Source organism: Dipodomys merriami, unplaced genomic scaffold (genome assembly GCF_024711535.1).
Source record: "Dipodomys merriami isolate MVZ:Mamm:240054 unplaced genomic scaffold, mDipMer1.0.p SCAF_9, whole genome shotgun sequence".
NCBI classification, from domain to species: Eukaryota; Metazoa; Chordata; class Mammalia; order Rodentia; family Heteromyidae; genus Dipodomys; species Dipodomys merriami.
In genome coordinates, this window is record NW_027206512.1 from 6,048,899 (window position 1) to 6,067,880 (window position 18,982).

General features: G+C 38.9%; 1 protein-coding gene across 2 annotated transcripts in view; it reads right to left on the reverse strand.

The window, feature by feature from the left end:
- Fnip2 (folliculin interacting protein 2) overlaps positions 1-18,982 on the reverse strand; it is a 149,958-nt gene that overhangs the window by 68,830 nt on the left and 62,146 nt on the right. The window lies entirely within an intron of this gene.

Consider the following 18,982-nt stretch of genomic DNA (forward strand, 5'->3'; position numbering starts at 1 on the left):
AATAATTAATCAAACAGACTTGGAGCCTAATATCCCAACTTTTCAGGAGGATGAGATCTGAAAATCAGTTTGAAGGCAGCCTAGACAGGAAAGTCTATGAGACACTTATATTATCTCCAATTAACAACTAAAATGCCAGAAGTCATTTACCCAAACAAGGCTATACTAAAGCTACCAGCACAACTATGTTTATGGCAGCATTATTTACCATAGCTAAGATATGGAACTAACATAGATGCCCCTCAGTAGATGAACAGATCAAGAAAATGCCACACACACACACACACACACACACACACACACACACACACACACACACACACACACACACACACACACACACACACACACACACACACACACACACACACAATGGAATTCTACGCCTCCATCAGAAAGAATGACACTGCCCCATTTGTTCGAAAATGGAAAGACTTGGAAAAAATTATATTAAGTGAAGTAAGCCAGGCCCAAAGAAACATAGGACCCATGGTTTCCCTTATTTGCAACAACTACTATATGTCTAGGACAAGCAGAAAAGGTCAAAAGCTATGTACATATGACCATATAACCTGATGCTAAGTGAAGTGATCCCCAAGATAGAGACACAAATGGTTTTATCTCTCTTGCTGTTGTTTTTAAAGTACTTATAATGTACTACTACATGATTTTTTTGTTTCTTTTGTATGTTCTTCCCCCATGGTATCCATTTTCACTGTATCGGATTCTGGTGCCCTGAATCCTGTATATATATATTTCTAATTTGGGGAGGGGAAGGGAAATAACAAAACATTGAAATAAGGATATAGGTTGACTCATTGTAACAATGAGTTGTACAAGACACTATGCTGAAAACAAACTTTACAACTTCGGTGGGAGGAGGAGGAGGAGTTGGGGAGGTGGGAAGCCAAGGGATGGTGGGGGGAATACAAAGGAGGAGTTAACAATGTTTGATAGGAAATGTACTCATTACCTTACTCTATCTTACAGATAGCTGATCTGAACCATCTGTATAGTATTTTTACAATAAAAATATATATAAAAATAAATAAAATACCAGAAGTATCTCAAGTGGTAGAGTGCTAGTCTTGAGGGGAAAAAAAAAACATTTAGGAACAGCACCTGGAACTGAGTTCAAGCTCCAGAACTGGCATAAAACAAACAAACAAAAAAAATGTGGTCCCTACTCTCATGGAGTTCACCACTTAGTAGGCAATATAGAGTAATGTTCAAATATAAATGTACAACAAGTGAAAAAAGGGAAAGGATATGGAAGGGTTTCAAGATTTGCTGATTTAAGGGGTGAAACAGAGTCAGAGAGTTCCTCAAGAGTTAAATGGTGTTTTAGTTCAGACCAGAAGAAGTTAAAGAGTTAAAGTGAATAAAGAGGAAGCCCCAGGAAGTGTAAGAGCTCAGCAGCACTGGAAAAGAGAAGGAGCAGGGCTCTAAGGCAGGCCAGAGGCAAGATCAAGAGCTGCCAAGGAAAACAGATGGCTGATAAGATCAGATCGTGAGGCTGCTCTTAGGAAAGTGAGGATGGGACTGATTGAGACTGGAGAGGCAGGAAGGCCAGGCTGAATACAAAGTGGGAAGTGAGAGCCAAGCCTTTACTGTGTGTGCTCCCAGAGAACAGCAGAGGTGGGGAAGGACTCAGGGAACCAGTGACTGGGCACAAGAGTACTTGCCAGTTAGTTAGGCAAAGATTGAAGCAGGAAGACTGAAGGGATGGGTGACAGGTGGAAAGATGAACAAACAACAACAAAAGCAAACTGTAGAAGTGAGACTACAATAGTGAAGTGCCGTTAGAAACTTCGGTATTCAAATCCAAAGGCTCTCACCTTCCATCTCCACACCAGAACAATGAGTACTGGATTAAATGGATTAAATAGAATTATTTATATAGTAAGTGTTCCAAAACGGCTATCATTGCCTCATGATTATAAGTGCTACAACTTTTGTAAAACAAACAACAACCTCAATATGGTGTCTGATACCTAACATTCCATGTTTTGGACATTTTCTTTTGCAGGCAATGGTAGTTAATCTTAAATATGCTCTTTCAGGGCAACAGATTTGTTCTTTTCTCATCAGGAAAAGACATAAAAGGTCTGGCTGTATCTTCTTTCAAAAACTTTCCTCTTAAGCTATGTCCAGCATCCTTTCATTCTCATTTTGTTAAAAGCATTTTAAGTTTATCTTGGAAACCATTCTGAATCCTCTACATAGCCCAGAGTCACTCCATGTTCCAACTGTGGTCAGAATGGCATGGCTTAAGAGCCAAGTAAGCCCTGGGAGCCAGCCTCCAAACTTAGGTACTCAGCTTCCACGTACATGGTAATTGTGGAAATGCTGATGGCTATTTTTGGTATTCCATGGTAAGTGCCTGTCTGACAATGACATCGTTAATGGGGAAAGAAAACAGAGAAGAGTAATGAGACAGATTTCTGTTAGTACTTGAAACAGCTTTTCCTGGTAAGCGCTAGTATTTCTGAAGCTACTTTTCTGTCACAACCAAAAAGACCTGATGACCCAAACCACTAAATTTTAAAATTAGATAGGCCATTAGAATACTCTCTAAAATTATGTATTAAAAAACATAGCAAACAAACAAACAAAAAAACATAGCATAAGGGCTGAAGTACATCGCTTATTGGTACAGTACTTGGCCATCACATGCAATGGGTTGGGTCCCCAAAACAGGCCCAAGAACAAGTGCACACATATGCATGGGTGCGCACATGCACACGCACACACGCACATGCACGCACACATGCACACACACAAAGGAGACAACAAAAATATGTACTCTACAGGTTGAAGTTATTACAAGTTAAGAATCAATAAAGATTTCCCTGTCTGTTTTCTTGTTCAATCTACTTTGCCATAATAATTGCATTTTACCAAAGTAGCATAATTTAACAAGCAAACTCTTCAATCATGAGAAATAATATTGATGTGAATAGCAATGAACTGACGACATCCTTTTAAAAGAGCTCAAATTCAGTAACAGTAGCAATACCTTATTAAATATTTCACATTCTTTTTCATTAAAAAAAGACAGAAACAAAAGGGTAAGATTATGTTAAGAGTGTCCATTTTTATAATCTAAATGCCTTACAAGTATTTTATAAAGTATAAAGAATTCTATTTTTCTCCATATGAATGCTGCCTTTGGTTTAATACCCAGTCATATTTTGACGTCTACCATCTCTTAATCTTAGTAGAGGAGATTACAGTTGAGAAGCTTGGAAAAGTAGATAGGTAGGATAAAGGCCATTAAATAAATGCTTCAGAGTAAAACAGGCCTGAGATCAAATCTCAGCTATGCCTCCCACTAGTTTAATAGCCTGAGTAGTACTTGTAAGGGATGTTATGAAGATTAAAGGAGATAATCTAGGGAAATTCCCAGCACTCTGCCAGTTCCTTTCTCTAGCATCCTAGCCATAAAGGACTTAAGTTATTTATAAGCAGTTGAATTGCAACTGTATTCTCCTTTATATTTACATTCACTTTTAGATAACACCAGCACTGACTGTGAGCCTCTACAAATACCAACCAAGGTTCCAGAAACTTTACAGGAGATAACTCCCTGAATAACTGACTATACCTCTGAATGATTCAAAGGGGTATAAACCATAAGCCCTGAGCTTTTGTCTTAAAATATCTAACCATTTCAGATAAATGAATTCTAATAAAAAACGACTTCATTTCTCTGCTTTTGTTGAAAAATAAGGGACCTGGTATCAAGGAACTATGTACTATTTATTTATTATTACCTATCATATCTTACTGTTACATTTTAAACAATATGACTTAGGTTTTAAAATTCACTGATATCAAAATTTATCTGGTTGAAACAGAAACCAGGCCTTATTACTAGAACTTCAACAGTAGAAAACAAGTAACCAAAGTCAGAATTACTCTCCTCAAAAGCAATATTCAAGAAACTGAAGCACAGAAAATAAGACTTCTCATGTATGTATGTATATATATATATATATGTCTCATACATACCTAAGGAATATGGTTTGAAGCCAGTCTGTGCAGGAAGGTTCATAAGAATCTTACATCCAATAAACTACCAAAAAGCTGAAAGTGGAGCTGTGGTTCAGGGGTAGAGTATTATCTTGAACAAAACAAGTTCAAGGACAGTGCCCAGGCCTTGAGTTCAAGCCTAGGAAGGCCAGTACACACACACAGTCTCCCCCTCTCCCTCTCTCTCTCTTTTTCTCTCTCTCTCTCTATCACACACACACACACAGAGTCACACACAGAGTCACACACACAGAAAATATGCTGTCCTAATTTCTGTACCTATGACTATGACCTTGTTTGGAAATAAGGTATTTGCAGAGATAATTAAGTTAAGATGAAGTCATTAGTACAGGCAATCATCTAATGACTAGTATCCTCCTAAGAATGAAATCTGTACAAAGAGAAGGAATAAGCAGGCAGTCATTGTCGGTTGAAGACAAGAGCACAAACACATAAAGGCAAATGGTGGAACATTAAAGTCTTGGATTCTTGGGAAGTGTCTTAACAGAAGAATCACAAAGCAAACAAGGCTTCAGAGACTTGTATCCACTTTAAGTACTATGCCAAAGAATACTTACCTTGTTTTATACATGGTAGTATACCAAATCCAAGATTTTTAGAGACAGAATATCATGATCCAATCTGCATTTTAGAAAGAGAACTAAGTAGTATTGAGAAGATAGTTTTAGACACAAGTTGGTATTTATCTTGTACATTCTGAATTTCAAAGAAGTAACAGCTAACAAGGAAGAGAACAGTAGTTACATAACTTGTTACAGGATGATGTGCCATATCCTCCAATACTATTTTTACTATTTGTGCTCACCCTTCCCTTGAATTTTAGAGGAATCAGACTAGCAATAGACATGAGTACCTCCATGTAGCATGTAGTTCTAACTGGGTTCTAAGTTTCCCCTTGATCTCACACAGTAACTCCATTTAATCGATGAAAAAACCCTACAAATCATTAAAAGTCAGTTATGTGTTCCAAGAATGTTTAAGTGTCAGATATGATAAAGAACTTTAGATAGACCAAACAATAATGGTAACAACTGATTTTAAAAAAACTACTCAATTGAACAGGTACTTAGCACAAAAACAATAATAGTTACAACCAATAAATACTCTGAATTTAACAGGTACTTCCTGCTAACCTACTGTATACCAAGCAATCTTCCAGGCAATGGGATAAAGCAGTAAAGAAACCATACCTCCAGTCATATGAAACTTAGGGTGATACATATTGAAGCTACTCTTAAAACTCTATTCTGTATTTCTAACCCCCATCCTCCCATACTCTCACACACAAAGTTTTTAAATAGAAACAGAAATCTCTTCAAAAGTTTCCTTATAACCAACCAATGGGGGCTCCAGTGAGTATAACTTTAAAATTTGAAGATTAGTAGTGGTGGAAAAAGGGGAAAAAATTATGTTTAAGGTGGCAATTAGGACTTTACCCTGATGCAGTCTTTATATATATTATGTAAAATTAAGCTATGGAACTTGAGGGTAGAAATGGGAGCAGGAAAATGGGGGAAAACAGAGGAACAGTGACATTAATCAAGAAGCACTGTACTCATAACCTGTTCTATGGAATTATAACATCTTGGTACAGCTACTTAAAAATAAAAACTAAAATTTATAAAAAGTTCACCTTGCCAGTACAATATATCCACTACTTTTTATCTGGTAACAAGCTACATATTTCAAGAAAAAAATGAGATAAACTAAATGGGAGGACAGATTGCAAATTCATTTTGGGGGGTGGGGGGTGGGCTAGGTTAGTACTCTCAGGAAGACAGCTAACAAAAAAAGTAATCCACAAAGTAGATTTTTCCTTCCATTACTTGTTTTGTACTTATATGGGCTTAGATACAAAAACAGCCTGAGCAGTTTCACAGGAACTTCATAAAACTTCACCACTGCGTAGCTGTCCTGTGGTCAACAGTAAAGGAAAAAGAGCTAAAAGATTTCCATTTTCATCAGGAGAGCTTTAATACATATTGCTAACCTAAAGATACTAACTTGCAAACTATTCCATTAAATGTATCCCATTGCTATCAAAATGTATTTACAGTTTTTCTGTCTTTAAGAAACTAATAAGTCCTTTATTGCTTTAATATATATTATGTTTGTTTATTTTTAGGTACAACTGAAGTTTGGACACAGGGCCTTGCACTTGTTAGACAGGCACTTTACCACTGTAAAAGAGAAAAGTGGAATTAAAGATCAGATACATTGGAAAAACACTGTAACCTAACTTACCTTCATTCCTTCCATACAGCCTGGCTTGACTCAGTCACCAAGAAAGATACTGAACAGAAATCAACCAGGTCTCATTGATTTGAGATCCAATTATTACCTCAAAAAGCACATGAGTAACTAAATCAACTACACTGTTAAAAGTACTAAGATGAATTCTCTAAATGACTCATGAGGAACTTTAAAAGGATGCAGACAGCACATCTATACAGACTCAAATCACAGGATTTGACTAGAACATGGACTGGAAATCACCAGTGCAAACAATTTCTAACTTAAGCTCTGCCTCTTTAACACATTCAACTGATCTAAGAAAGCTCCATCTCTGTTACTGGGCTTTCCCAAAACATGTCTGCCTTATCTGAATCACAAGTTTGTCAGAAAAGGCAAGTATGCAAGCACTTTTAAAACTTTTGTAAAGCATAATTCAAAGATCAATTCAGATACATAATCCTTTTGTGTGTGTGTAATTTATTTTTATTTTTTTATTGTGAAATTACTGTACAGAGGGGTTACAATTACATGGGCAAGATAATGAGTACATTTCTTATCAAGCATTGTAACCTCCTCCTTTGTTTCCCCTTCCCATCCCTTCCCATCCTCCCCTCCCACCCCCGCCCCTCCACCTAATCCTCCCGGCTACCCCCCCCCCCCCATACATAATCCTTTAACTAAAATCCTTGGGCCTGATGTTTCAGAATTCAGATTTTCTAAAAAAGTTTTAAGGAACATTTTCAGTCTACATATTATGTAATACCTCCTCCAGAGTTTGAGATATAATCAAACTTCAAAATCAAACAAATTAATATTACCAGCCCAAGTCACAAATGCTTAAACTAAGTGGATCAGAGACTATAAATCACTTCATATGAATTCCTATGAGTTCCACAAAATTTTCCAGAGATTTAAGGACTTTGGAATTGTAGGATAAAAGACTGTTGACCATTGTTACTGAGCACAATATCTGAAGGACAAAAGGCTAGAATATGTAAGTTTCAGGACCCCTAACGTTTTCTGAATCCAGCTGATTCCTAACGAAAATACCAGCCAAAAACTGATGTGTAAGAAGCAGCAGCTGAGCTTATTTCTCACTCCAGCACACTAAAACTGTGCTATCAATGGTAGCAAAGGCCACAAGCCACAAGTGTACACACACACACACACACACACACACACACACACACACACACACACACACACACACACACACACACACACACACACACACACACACACACACACACACACACACACAGAGTTTCTACAACACAGTGACAGAACATTGTAAGATGAGTCACAATGCAGCCTGAAGTTTGGGAACTACCAAGCATAAAAGAGGAAGACAATTTGTTTTCTGTGCTCAGGGGTCATGCAAGATGAAACTCTCTTCAAGAGTATTGGTTTATGTGTGGTATTCATAGTACTAATATCCATACCAAACTGCCCAGAGGCCACCAAAGACAGACAAACAGCAGACCATTGGGATACCTGGAATCTAATAGTCTGTCCCTAGTGTCATATACCCCAACTTAGCCCAGCCTTTATAAAAGGATGCATACATAGGTTTGGTCCTCTTATTCTCAGATGCCATAAACCCAAATTACAGCCAAACTATACTGGTTATAGGATAATTTAGTATAGACATCTGAAATAGACTCTTAAGACTAAAATAATTTTAATGTTAATCTATACTACTGCATGGTATTATCCTTAATCCTTCTAGATGTGCTATATACTTTGAAAACCATGATCAATAGAAAAATCTCTAAGCAGAACTTTCAAACAATGTTAACAAATCTGAATGAGAAAAGTATCCATTTCTACCACTGTGCTCCAGGCTAAAAGTGGAGTACACAGATAAGAGAATACATGAGGTGTTGGGTTTGATCCATTACTTAAAAAAAAAAAAAAGGGGGAAAAAGAAAAGTGGAAAGGAGGGCTGGGAAGGTGGCTCAGTGGAAGAGCACTTGCCTTGCATGCATGAGGCCCTGGGTTCGATTCCTCAGTACCACATAAGCAAAAAGAAAAAAGCCGGAAGTGGTGCTGTGGCTCAAGTGGTAGAGCGCTAGCCTAGAGCTGAAGAGCTGAGGGACAGTTCCCAGGCCCAGAGTTCAGGCCCCATGACCAGACCCCCCCCCCAAAAAAAAAGAAAAAAGAAAAGAAAAGTGGAAAGTGGGAAAAACACACAACACTGTATATAGAATAGTATATATCTTTTTCTAGAAAAAAAGAAACAAACCCTTTGAGGAAAGAGGAACACTAGTGGCCAGCAGGTCAATCATCTTGTGCAGCCAAGATTCTGTTCCTTGCTAGTTTTCCAAATTTTGTTTTTGCTGTCTTTAACAGTTTCTTCCTTTTCTTCCCTTTAAAATCCCACAGAGTCTATCTATGGACTAATTCCTTTAATCCTTAAGTAGGCACTAATTCTTTTCTGTTTCTACGTATCATAAAATACTTTCACTAAAAATAAAGAAAAAAACAGACTGTCCATTTCCATGTATGCATTAATTTAATATGCCCTAAATTAATATTGTATTAGCACACCAAAGCAGTCAAGACTCATTAATCTATTCCTGGATTTCTGCAATGTATAAAGCTTCTGTTTAAAAGTAACTTACAGCAAATGGCTTCTTGCTATCTCTTCCAGAAAAATAGGTTTCCCTATCTCTCTCCTCTACTTCCAAGTTTACTGTATGCTACTAGCACATTAATAAATGAATATTCAAATCATTGCTTTACATATTAATTCTAGGTCAAACAAAACTTATATAGATAAAATAGTTCAATTTTCTTAGACGTTTCCAGTAGTAAAGAGCATTAGATAACCTATGAAAAGTCACTTGCAAAATGTAAGAGCCCAAATAAATAACCATCACTTATCTTTGGTTATAAAGATATTACATGTAAAAGGTACAAACATATATACTAAGTCAGTTCTGGTATAGGCTAGTTCAAGAGTCTCGCACTCTCAGTATTTTTGCTAATAGCATTCTACCACACCTCAAGTTTATCATTTTTATTGGTTAATTTGAATTTAAGATAAACTCTCAGAGTTTTATGCCCAGGCTGGATTTGAACTGCAATCCTCAGATCTCAGACTCCTACTAGCTAGGATTATAGAAGTAAGTGACTAGCCGGGTCTGGTGGCTCATGCCTGTAATCCTAGCTACTCAGGAGGCTGAGATCTGAGGATCAGGGTTCAAAGCCGCAGGAAAGTCCGTGAGACTCTTATCTCCAATAAACCACTAGAAAACCAGAAGTGGCACTGTGGCTCAGGCAGCAGAACGCTCACCTTGAGCTGAAGAGCGCAGAGACAGCTCCCAAGCCCAGAGTTCAAGCCCTCTACCAACCAAAAAAAAAAAAAAAAAAAGAGAGAGAGATTAAAAAAAAGTACAGGCTGCAGATGTAGCACACTGGTAAGGCATGCATGAAGAGGAAGGAAGGAAGGAAGGAAGGAAGGAAGGAAGGAAGGAAGGAAGGAAGGAAGGAAGGAAGGAAGGAAGGAAGGAAGGAAGGAAGGAAGGAAGGAAGGAACGAATGAACGAAGGAAGGAACGAAGGAAGGAACGAACGAAGGAACAGAGGGAGGGAGGGAGGAAGGGAGGAAGGAAGGGAGGAAGGGAGGAAGGGAGGGAGGGAGGGAGGGAGGAAAGGAGGAAGGGAGGAAGGGAGGGAGGGAGGGAGGGAGGGAGGGAGGCTAGAGGTACAGGAGAAAGTATAAAATATTGTATATAGAATGTTATATCTATGTCTCAAAAAAGGGAAAATTGAGGTTTAGGGACTCTGTTTTATTATGTCTGTGTTGAGTAGCTCTAGAGAGATATATAATGAACTGGTAACACTGGTTGCCTATGTAGTAGAAAGCTGAATTGCTGAAGAAAAGAAATCAGATGACTCCTAATTGTATACTCTACATTTCAACCTTTCCCTGTGCTCTATAAAAGGATTGCATACTCTAAAGCATCAAAGCTCTGTACTTCCTTTTTTTTTTTTAGTCATATATATATATATTGTGTGTGTGTGTGAAAATACTGTACAGAGGGGTTACAATTACATGGGCAAGATAGTGAGTACATTTCTTATCAAGCATTGTAGCCTCCTCCTTTGTTTACCCTTCCTATCCCTTCCCAGCCTCCCGCTGCCCCCCCCACCCAATCCTCCCCACCCCCCCACCAAAGTTCAACATGACAACTTGTACTTCTCATTGTTGCAACGGGTCCACCTGTATCCTTATTTAAACAACTTGTTTTTCCCCTTCCCCTCCACAAATTATACCAACATCAAATACAGTGAAAGCAGGGATTATACTGTGGGGGAAGGACATACAAAGCAACCAAGAAATAATCTTATAAATGCTTTAGAAACAAATGCATGAAAGAAAAAGAACATTTAAATACATATCTTAGGGTTCATTTTCCTAACACCACCTTATCTGACCTTTTCTGCTTGACTCATATATATACTAGATATTGCAAATAAGGGAAAACATGGGACCTATGTTTCTTTGGGCTTGAAAGCTCCGTACTTCTTGAATATTAACCATGTTATTATTATCTGTTCAAGTATTTAAAATTAGGAATCCTCTCCTTTGCATCCATCAAAGACTCTATTATTGGTTTAAGACAAATATACTTAATACCAGTTCCTTTATGAGATTTCTTGGTAGCTGAAGCATGACGCAGTGGGAGAACTCCTACAGGGAAACCACCTTAATGAATTAAATCTTCAAATATGTAGTTTTGCCTTAGACAATGAAATGTATTGAACTTTCTGCCCAGCATTTGTATAGTGTATCTTTCTTTCTCTATCCTCGGTCTCCCCCAAAGACAGAAGAAATTTTCTCTATAAAATAGGAATATTTCCTCTCATTTATGAAACCTATTTTTGGTCTGGTGCCCTTTTTACTGAATAATTCTCAGAATCTATAGATACCAGTTCCAGGAGTCTATGGTGTTGTGATTTAGGTAGGGGAAAACAGGCTGTCAAAGCTGTGGAACTCACATACAAACAACTGTATACCATTTAAAGTTTACAAACACTTCCACAGAATTCACCTGAGCTGACCTTTACCTAATATCCTAGCAAGAGCCTGTATTATATAATGTTTTAAACAGAAGTTAGGAGATTTCAACAAGATTATAGCTAGTAAGTGAAGTCATGACTCAAACCAATGCCTCCAGATTCTAATATCTACTTTTTCAACTACACTACACTATCACCTTAACACCAGCAGCAGACACCTAAGGGTTAAGTGTAAATATCTGCTCTATTTGAAAAATTAAATGCTGCTGGTTGAATAATGTTAAAACTGAAGAATAGAACACTGAATTGTATATATGTGATGGCAACTATGTATATGACACAGATACATGCGTGTCTACAAAAGGCTTTTCTAAAATTTCACCAAAAAAATTAGTCCTTCATGTCATGAAGTACTAAAGTATAAAGAACTAGAAATCAAATTTTAAAGAAACAACAGCACTGTGTCAAAGTGGAAGGTAGGAAAGGGGAAGTGGGAAGGGCCAAAAGAGAAAAGGGCCAACAAGCAACCTCTACCTTTCTCACATCACAGCATCCTTCTCTGGCCCAATTCACATTCCCACAAAGGACCATTTACTTCCAGAATCCAAATTATTTTTACTCTCCAGCAACGTTTTTCCTTTTAGGATGCATTCCAGGAATGGTTCTGCCTTAAGAGCTTGGCTGTAAGAGCTCTAAACTGCTGTCCACTCTTAAGACTGCATTTCCTCACGTACCTTCAGGGCTTGCTCCCTCCGGTGGAAAAGGAAAAAAATGAACACTAAGATAATCTGAGCTCCCTTGATGACCAAATTTCTCTAACATCTTGGGTCTCCTGCATCACTGACATAAAATCAGTAAGAGCTTGAAAGAACTTCAGACACTACCTACCAGTGGTTTCCAGACCTGGCTCATTATTTGTATTTGTCCAGGAACAGTGTACACGTGTGTGTGTGTGTGTGCACGCGAGCGCGTGTGTGTGCGCGCTTACAGATTCCTCTATTTTCAGGAATCTGGGTCAACACATATTTGGGAACTGCTGTCCTCATCCACCATCTTCACATTTTTTAGAAACAGAAATATGGTGATAGTCCCAAAGTCATAATGAATTGAAAGCAAAGAAGTAACTTAAATCATTAAATCAAGTAAAATAGGTCCACAGAGAGAGATCTTTTGATCTTTCTTTTTCTTTCTTTCTTTTTTGTTGGTTGTGGGGCTTGGTGCATGGGTGCTGCCCCTGAGCTCTTTTGCTCAAGGCTAATGCTCTACCACTTTGAATCACAGCTCCATTTTTTTCTTTTTTTTTCTTTTTGACTTTGAACATAACAAGGCATGAATGTGGAAAGATATGCATTCACTTTTCTCTAAAGACCTTATTTTAGTCTGTCTCAACCGATGAGATTAAACTCAAGATATAAAGATATGTGGATGAATTTATACCTTTACCTAGATATCCCCTTGGAACTCCATAGAAAGGAAGAAAATTCCCTGAAATCTTGGTATTTCTGCAGCCTACAGGCTGGACTCTCTGGCAAGTTTGGACTGTGTGCTCCATTATAATCTTAGATGGGTCACAAGTTCTTGCTCTCACAATTCCCACCAGGGCTTGCTACATCACTGTTCAGCAGTTATTCAGCTTTTGTTACCAGAACAATAAAAGGATAAGGCTAATCAAGAGCCTGACTCACAACAGGAGTCATAATAGGAGAGCCAGAAATCATGGACCAGTCCAGCCAGCATTCCAGTTCAATACAAAACTGAGCAGTAACTCTAGGGAAGGTTTCAGAAGCTGCCTATCAACAGGCCTACAGATATTAGTGATAAAGTAACCTGTTTTCTGCCTGAACTTCTGTCAAGTGCGACATTACTAATTATAGACACCAATCATAAAAGCTGTACCCTGCTATGTCATCAATGAATATCAAATAAGACCAGACAAAAAAGTTTCTGGTAATTTGTCATCTTCTATGAAAACTTCCTGTGTTTACACTGCTCTGATTCATTCCCCATAATGGATTCATATCCTCAGTGGGAAAAGATGAACATTTTTGAAACCTACATCAGACATGAAACTACTTCAATACTAATAACAATTGCATTCCTTCATTCACTCAGTCTTGAATTACATTTCAAAATCCTGTTTACTGACAGGAATTAACTCTTCACAAGTCAAAAAAAAAAATCTTCCTTGCATATTTTAGCAGTAAAAGGGGAATGAATGTAAGAAGAGAAGAACTTCAGACGCAGTGTCCCACACATCTGAAAGAGTCACACCCAGCAGCTTGAGAAGATGTCACAAGCACAAGACTGTCAGCTGACTGCTGTTTGATTTCTTTTCTCTATCCACTTCATTCAACCTGTCCAACAGTGACATTTTCTATTAAGTAGAATGCTTTTTCAGTTTCGGTGTGCAAAACACAATGAAAAACACTCCCATGCCTCTAATTATGCCTTCAGAATTCTTTGGTGTTATCCTAGCATATTCCTCTAAATCTGTGATTACTTTTGCATTTCCTAGTCAGTGATCCTAGTCATTATAAATAAAGACTGGTAGGAAAATCAAGGTCAGCTTATCTCTATGAATAACTATGAGGGTAAAATATATCCTGATTTTCTGTAGTTATTCTTGACAAGCAACTACCACCTCAAGCAATCTAAGATCTTCCTTTTCAAATAAAATTAATTCACCTAAGCAAGTTAGATGTCTACACTCATAAATCTTCAGCTTCCCTATACCCTGGTGATTTCTAGGAGTCTTTTTGTGGGGAGGAGGAGTACTGAGGATAGAACTCAGGGCCTTGCACATGCTAAGCCTGAGCTATACCCCAGTATCTATTCTAGTGCTCCTAAAACAGTGCAGATAATTTTTTGTAAATTCAAATTTCAAGATATGAAACTGTAAAGCACAATTGATTCTGAAGTGCTCTGTTTCAGTTCCTCTTTCCTATTTGAAGGGTATACTTTACAGAAAAGATTATGTCAAGTTTTCTCTTGCCACCAAAGAAAAGTTATTCAGATACATTTGGCAAAAACTCTTATTTCTCATAAAAACAGCACCATAGTGTTACCTAATTTGCTGGGGAATTCTGAAAACTGGAAGGCTGTTAGTAGTTTTTAAAGTCAGTCCAGGTTTTAAGAAAGAAGATTGAGAGCAATGATTTGAAAATTGTCAGTTTGAATTGACAAGGAATTTCTTACTGACAAACCATTTAAGATGCCTCATGACCTCACAGTTTGTGCTGACTCTGGATCTCTGTGAACTGATGCCTAGTATCTGTCTACAGAGACAAGGGAAGTGAAAGTCAAGATACAGAAGTTACTGAGATCTGAGGATCACGGTTCAAAGCCAGCCCGGAGAGAAAATCCCTGTGAGACTATTTCCAAGTAACCACTCAAAAACTGGAAGTGTGGCTCAAGTGGTAGAGTGCTAGCCTTGAGTACAAAGAGGCTTGGGGACAGCATCCAAACCCTGAGTTCAAGTCCCACAATCAACAACAACAAAATGATACAAAGTCCAGCTTCTATCCCTGACCCACAATGTAATGATGGGAATGTTCCTTTATGCACTAGCACTATCTGATACTGGTGGCCACTGTTAGGTATATTGTATGATATTATTGTATTTATGGGATGTTCTTTCACTTTAGAGTAACTGAAAAATTCTGGCAAGAAAAAAAAAAAACTGCATCCATATGCCCAACTAAGCCCTACAACTATTGACTTAAACCACCCATGAGCAAAAAGCAAGTTGGAAGTCTCCCTCATTGCCACATAACTCAAGCAAACAGATACCTCATGAGCAGTTTGGAGCCAAATCCTATGGAGTAAAATTTTGCAAATAATTCACTTCTACCCTTGAGGCTGGCCCCCAAGATTTTAAAAATTTCTGGAAACCAAGGACAATATTATAAATAACAATTCTATTTTCAAGACTGTGAAAGGGGAAAAAGAACACATGAAATATACCAAGTAAACTGGTCTGACTATATATGAATTCCTATTCATTCCAAATTAACAGAAAATAAATGCCGTCATTGTACAAATTCTAAAAAACAAAAACAAAAACAAAGAAAAACCACAAACAACTCAGCATTAAGAATGTCAATTCCACAGAAAGTTAAGAGGTAAAACAGATTTGAAAATGTTTTGTGAAGCTTAAAGTATCACTTAAATAAAACTGATTAAATTCTATCAAAACAAAGCAACAAAATGAAAAGAAAAAATATTGGTTCACACTGAAAGTGTTGGAGTTTTGTTTTTTTTGTTTTGTTTTGTTTTTAAACTAGCTGAAAAATCTAGTTGGGGATTAGACTAACAAAATTGGAGAATACACATGGTCCTAATACTTAGAATATCAGAAAAGAATTTTTTTCTTGGGGGGGGGGTCCAGTCGTGGGGCCTGAACTCTGGGCCTGGACGCTGTCCCTCAGCTCTTCAGCTTAAGGCTAGCACTCTACCACTTGAGCTACAGCACCACTTTGGGCTTTTTTCTTGTTGCTTATGTGGTGGAATCGAACACAGGGCCTCATGCATGCAAGGCAAAGGCTCTACCACTGAGCCACCTTCCCAGCCCTCAGAAAAGAATTTGAAACATAATCTGTGACTACTGTATAGCTTAACAGTTCAGAATGAGGTCTAGAAAGCCCAAGGGACTGGCCCAGTGATATAGGCTCCTGGGTAGCAGTGCCTGGGATCAGAATCATTACTTTCTCCTACACTAAGGTACTCTCATGATGATAAAGATAAGGCAGATATCATACAAGTGAAATCTTTATTTGAACACTCAAATATAACTCATTACCTCTTTTCCTACAAAAATTTCTATGTGGATAACATGTGACCTAACTCTTATAAAGTGACTTCCCTAGTTCTCCCTAACCCTCTACTAATTCTCCAGCCTACTTAGCAGGCTTTTATCCTACCTGGACTATTTACCATTTTACTAGGTTTTCTACAAAGAGATTTTTACATGACAGAAAGTAAACTCAGATTATTTTTAATTGAATCAATAAACATAAAATGAGCAGTTTATGAAATGTTATTTTATTTTCTTTTTGCAGCACCTGGGGATTGAACTAAGGGCCTGGGTACTGTTCTGAAGCTTTTGGATTCAAGGCTAGCACTCTACCACTTGAGCCACAGCTTCACTTCCAGCTTTTTGGTGGCTTCAAACTGAGATCCTCAGATTTCAGTCTGTTGAGTAGGTAGGATTACAAATTTAAGCCACAAGCTCCCAGCTGAGACTTGCCAATTTTGAGTCCACTTCTTAGGCACCAGCAGCTTATGCCTGCAATCCCAGCTACTCCGGGCTGAGATATGAGGATCATGGTTCAAAGCCAGCCTGAGCAGGAAAGTCTGTGAGACTTATTTCAATTAACTACTCAAAATACCAGAAGTGGAGCTGTGGCTCAAAGTGGTAGAACACTAGCCTTGAGCAAAAATGATCAAGGACAGGGCCCAGGCCCTGATTTCAAGCCCCATGACTGACAAAAAAAAAAAAAAAAGAGAGAGAGACAGAGAAAGGGAAGGAAAGAGGAAGGGAAGGGAAGGGGAGGGGAGGGGAGGGGAGGGGAGGCGAGGGAAGGGGGAAGGGAAGAGGGAAGGAAAGGGAAGGGAAGGGAAGGGAAGGGAAGGGAAGGGAAGGGAAGGGAAGGGAAGGGAAGGGAAGGAAAGGGAAGGAAAGGGAAGGAAAGGGAAGGAAAGGGAAGGAAAGGGAAGGAAAGGGAAGGAAAGGGGGAAGGGAAGAGGGAAGGGAAGAGAGAAGGGAAGAGAGAAGGGAAGGGAAGGGAAGGGAAGGGAAGGGAAGGGAAGGAAAGGGGGAAGGGAAGAGGGAAGGGAAGAGGGAAGGGAAGAGGGAAGGGAAGGGAAGGGAAGGGGGAAGGGAAGAGGGAAGGGAAGGGAAGGGGGAAAAGGAAGAGGGAAGGGAAGGAAAGGGAGGGAAGGGGGAAGGGAAGAGGGAAGGGAAAGGGGAAGGGAAGGGAAAAGGAAGAGAGAAGGGAAGGGAAGGAAAGGGAAGGGAAGGGGGAAGGGAAGGGAAGAGGAAAGGGAGGGGAAGGGGGAAGAGAAGAGGGAAGGGAAGAGGGAAGGGAAGAGGGAAGAGAAGAGGGAAGGGAAGGGAAGGGAAGAGGGAAGGGAAGGGAAGAGGGAAGGGAAGGAAGGGAAGGGAAGGGAAGGGAAGGGAAGGGAAGGGAAGGGAAGGGAAGGGAAGGGAAGGGAAGGGAAGGGAAGGGAAGGGAAGGGAAGGGAAGGGAAGGGAAGATGGAAGGGAAGGGAAGGGAAGGGAAGGGAAGGGAAGGGAAGGGAAGGGAAGGGAAGGGAAGGGAAGGGAAGGGAAGGGAAGGGAAGGGAAGGGAAGGGAAGGGAAGGGAAGATGGAAGGGAAGGGAAGATGGAAGGGAAGGGAAGGGGGAAGGAATGGGGAAGAAAGGGGGGGAAGGGAGAAGGGGGAAGGGAAGGGAAGAGGGAAGGGAAGATGGAAGGGAAGATGGAAGGGAAGGGAACGGAAGGATTTAGAAATTTACTTTCACATTCTACAGAGCTTAAATTTTGGTTTACATTACTATTTATTGGCATAAGGGTTTCTAACAAAATGCACTTTGCAGGATTTTCCTTTCTTTTGAGATGCAATAAAATTCTTTGCAAATTAGTATTTCAAGTACTACTACTGAAATTAATGAATTCTTCCAAATTGGATGAAATAGAAAGAGAATAGTATGTTTCTTTATTGACAAACTCCACTATTAAAATCATTTCATCCTAATGCATCCCTGCCAGGGAAGGATTTGGGACAAGCCTGGACTTTCCTTCAAAACCATCCCTTTACCAGGGAGAGGCACAGAGACATCCACCCATTAGGCAGACTATGAAGTGAGAATTCCTGTCTAGTGCTCCATCACCTCCTACCTATGGAGGTATTTCAAGACTGCAACTTTTTTCCCCATAAATGCAAATAAGACTCTTCAATCTTCAACAAAGGTCATATGCTAATTTCTTGCTAGTTGATTGCAGTAGAGGTAATGAAAATTTAAGAAAGCAGTTGGGTAGCAAAATCTTAAGTTATTTTTTTTAAATACCCATTGTACACTTTATATAGGAAAAGACTTGCCTCTGCACCCCACCAATGAATGACCACCTTTTCTCCTACTTAGAAGCATTCTTGAAAAACTTTTTTCAAATCAATTTATAAGTACCTATAGTGTTGAAGATTTCTCTAAAACTCTGAAATAGAATTAAAGTTTCAAACCTGTTGTCAAGTTCTGTGTGATAGGTGCCCCTTTCTATACCAATATGTTTCCAAATCTTTGAGTACAAAAGCCTCTTGTAAATCCTCCCAACACCAGTTGTCACTCATGCATCTGGCCAAATCTTGTGGGGCTGTGGATTTTGCTGTGCTGCCATACATCTCCTAAATAGTTTAATGCTCTTCCGGTTTACTCTGACCATCAACATGGATGTGGACAAGAGCCTTTAAGTTCCTTTGTTATTTGAAAGAAAGTCTGCAGTGACCAACAGTTCTAAGTGATCATTCCTATATAGTACGTGAAACAAGCCACTTGGCAACAGCCTACTAATTTCCTCTTTTAGAGAGGAAAAAAAAAGGAACATCCACTTGTTACATAAATTAAACTCATAATTTTGGAAGTCAGATGCATCCATCACGATATAAAA